General features: G+C 38.0%; 1 non-coding gene across 1 annotated transcript; it reads left to right on the forward strand.

Moving 5' to 3' along the window:
* Positions 1-2,819: 2,819 nt before the first annotated feature.
* trnar-acg lies at positions 2,820-2,892 on the forward strand. The gene has a single exon. It is a non-coding gene; the product is annotated as a tRNA-Arg (tRNA).
* The last annotated feature ends 1,017 nt before the right edge of the window (positions 2,893-3,909 follow it).

Below are 3,909 nucleotides of genomic sequence, written 5' to 3' on the forward strand. Positions count from 1 at the left end.
CTTCTAATATCTGTCACATCCAAAGCAGCATTTACTGTTTTCATATCCAGTAATGTGATTATTGGATATCAGCTCATATAATGAGGTTCTATATCAGATTAATCTAGTTTCTATTTCATGTTGATATGTCTTTTATTGACTAGGCTAGGCTACCTACGCTTATTAAGAATATATTTGTATTAATTCATTCTTTTTGTTTGTTTTTTGCTCAGATTGCGACCAACATGGCCGACTACCTGATGAGATCCAGCACAGAGCCTCCATACGTTCTAATGCTGGGGGAAGGACATCAGTGCTCACAAGCTTTCGTCATTGTGAATGGGGCAGCGTTGGAGCAGCCGTCTCTTTTGGCTGCTGTGGACGTCTGTTTCAAGGCGTATTTTGTGTTTGATGTCGGTTTTCCAAAACCTTGTGCTACAGTTTGGGAGTTCATCCAGACCACCGTGTTTCAGATACCAGGACATGAATCAAACAGTGTCAAATTAATGCGAGCTCAGATTGCTACTATGTAGTTTTTATGGCACACGGTTGAGTCAAAACGCCCATATTATAATATTGTTATTTCCAGGTTTTTGATTTTATTTAGTGGTTTTACCAGAATAGGTTTCCATGGTTTCATTTTCTAAAAACACCACATTGTTGTTGTACTGCACATTGCTGCAGATCCTGTTTTCACCCTGTGTGTTTAGGTCTCTGTTTTAGCTCCAGAGTGAGACATCTCGCTAGTTACCTGTAGAACAGAAAGTAGTTCTTTTGGACATTGTGGTCAACTAGTGTCTGTTGGAGCAGTGTTTTGCGAAACCGGATCTCACTCAGAAATGGATGTTATTTATCAAGTGTGTATGTGTGGACTCTTTAAAATTTTAAAGTTGGTTTGAAAGTTCAATGCATGAAGTTCAATGAAATTGTGACTTTTTTATCCATTTAGTGATGTAATAAGTGATCATCACATGTTTTAAATTAAAAAATGTAAAATTACATTTGTATTCTGTTATACTACTTTTAATGTTAACTGAAATGAATTGTAATGTTGAATTTTGTCTTAAATAAAATATATTGACACAATAACACAAAATGCTATGATTTTTTTGATTATTTCATAATTTCATCAATACATTTCTTAATGCAAAAATCAAGTGAGAAAAAAAAATGCAGATAACCCAAAATATGGGTTGTATTTCTCTAACCCATTTTAGGTTGTTATAACCCAACAACATGATCATTTTAACCAATTGTTGGGTAGAAAATATAACCTAACATGCTGGGTCAGAACCATAACCCAACCCTGCTGGGTCAAATCAACCCAGCGTTGGCTCGGTCCATATTTGACCCAGCACTTGGTTACCAATATGACCTAAGTTGGGTTATTTTTAACCCAGCAGTTTTAAGAGTGTAAGCTGCAGTTCTAGAATGTTAAGATGCAGTTCTAGAAAGTAAAGCTTTCATTCTAGAAATTTGAGTTGCAATTCAAGAACAAAAGGTTTAAGTTTTAGAATTTTTATAAGATGCGTTCCCAAAAGGTTGCTCATAGTCCTAAAAGGTTACATTGTAATTCTAGAATGGTAAGCTGCAGTTGACATTCCCATCATCCTCAACCTTATCTGAGAGATATGTTTGAGACAGAAGGCATCAAGAAGGACTCTTGGCCAATGTGCTGGGGAACTTCTTCATTAATGTCTGTTTAAAAATTCATATTTTAATCCTTTATTTTATTTCCAGAAGCCATATTTGAGCACACACATACATGTAGATTCATTTACATGTTAGGGGGAAAGATTAAAAATAAAAACTGGATCTGTGACTTCTCACTGAATCACAACTGAATTCATATCTTGCTAATAAGTCAGAATCTTATTAACCTGGAGTCCCAGTTTCTGTCATTATAATCATATATGTTATGTTTTAGGCCTGTGGCAGACATCCATTTAAAATGTAGCCTTTGCCATATAAAGACATGTCCTCCATGTCCACTGTTTCTCAGCGTGCTCTCTAGTAACATTTGATTGCTTCAGGTAGCTTTGCATAAACAATTTGCAAGGCTACTTTTACTTTTATACTTTAAGTAAATTTCCAAGCCTGTACTTTGTAACTTTTACTTGAGTAAAGAAGTTTAATCAGTACTTCCACTTTTATCGGAGTATCTTTTAACACAAGTATCTGTACTTCTACTTAAGTACGGAAAGTGAGTACTTTTGCCATCTCTGATTGTCAGTAGGTCAAATTTGGTAATTTTTAAAATAAAAGCTAGCTACCTCGGTGGCTGCGGCGCATGGCTGCATGCCGCTCGTTAAGCCTCGTTTAGCGTCTACGTGAATGGGATCCTGCAAAAAGGTCAGGAGAGGACCACTAGAAAGCAGCTAGTTTAGGGTGACAAGGCGTCCCCGCGTTTGCTGACCTGTCCCCGGCTGGATCCCCAGTGTTCACTGTAACTGACAGACCTGGAATTGGAATAAAATAGAGAATAAAACAAACTGAGCAGGCGGTTGCAAAGACAGCCAAGAGCTGCTCTGAGCGCAGAGATTTTTTTTCAAGCCGTATTTTACGATTCTAAAATCACTGCGTCTGGTGGGTATAGCAGACGCAATTTCGCGGATTTCATGTTTTAAAATATGATCTTAATCTTTTAACAGAAAGGTCGACCTCCTTTAGAAATGCTTTCCATGATGTTGTCAGACACATTAGAACAAATGATGATGTCCTCTTTGGTTGTCCTGGTCTGTACTAAGTTGATTAACTGGCCTTCTATACACTTGCCAACAAAGATCACCACTGTTTGCATACAATGCTGTGTGAATGTAGATATTGCTAATGTGAATGTGGGGCTAGTGGCGCAATGGATAACGCGTTTGACTACGGATCAGAAGATTCTAGGTTCGACTCCTGGCTAGCTTATAGTGCGATTTAGCGACTAAATCCCTTTTTCTTCATTTCCAACTTTACCGCCCAGGACAAACTCTACAAAGAAAATGTATATCTATAAAGAGCTAAATGCAGAGTAATTATCGTTTCAACATGTGTGTAAAGTCATCTAAGCCTCTAAGTGTCAGTCAACTACAGCAATACTCAAGCTGTTGCTGTTGTTTTTCTGTTTTTGCTTGCTAAGCATTTTTCCTTGAAAATAAAATGTGTGCTAGTTAGACCATCCATAACATTTTCATTTGTTAGTCAACAATCAGGGAAAGAGGGAAAATATCAGTAAGAGTTGATATTCAGAGTTCCCACTATGCTTTCACAACAACAAGGCCCTACTGGTACCAAGTGGCCTTGATCGTATAGTGGTTAGTACTCTGCGTTGTGGCGCAGCAGCCCCGGTTCGAATCCGGGTCCCGGCAACTTTGTAAAGCTAGTTCTCTGTTATGCCGCCAAATTGTTCTTGATTCATTTTACATTGATAGAAACTGGACAGCTTAGGATAAAGGTCCTGCAGGAGGCCCCACATTTTGGACTACAACAAAGATTTGACTGACTTTCTGTACACTTGCCAACAAAGATCAACACTGATTGCATAGAATGGTGTGAGAAGCCAGGTACTCCCAATGCTCTCTGAACGCAGGGCTAGTGAGGCAATGGGTAATGCGTCTGATTGCAGATCACAAGATGTTAGGGTTGACTCCTGGATAGTTTGTTCTGTCCTTTAGCTAATTACTTGATCCTCATTTCCAAGTTTACTCCTGTAAAACCTGTCTATCACAGTAAATTTACACATATGAGGAGCCGAATGATGCGTAAATATTTTTTCAACAAGTGCTAAAACAGCTCTAAATCCTTCAATTTAACTCAAGCACAGCTATCATCAAGCTTTCTCTGTTGTTTTTTTAGAATCAGCAGTACTAGATAAACTATCCCTGGAATTTTCAGTTGTTACTCATCAATTAGGGGAACCTAGAAAATAGCAGCATAATTGTGGAT

The sequence above is a fragment of the Etheostoma cragini genome, unplaced genomic scaffold, assembly GCF_013103735.1.
Source record: "Etheostoma cragini isolate CJK2018 unplaced genomic scaffold, CSU_Ecrag_1.0 ScbMSFa_479, whole genome shotgun sequence".
NCBI classification, from domain to species: Eukaryota; Metazoa; Chordata; class Actinopteri; order Perciformes; family Percidae; genus Etheostoma; species Etheostoma cragini.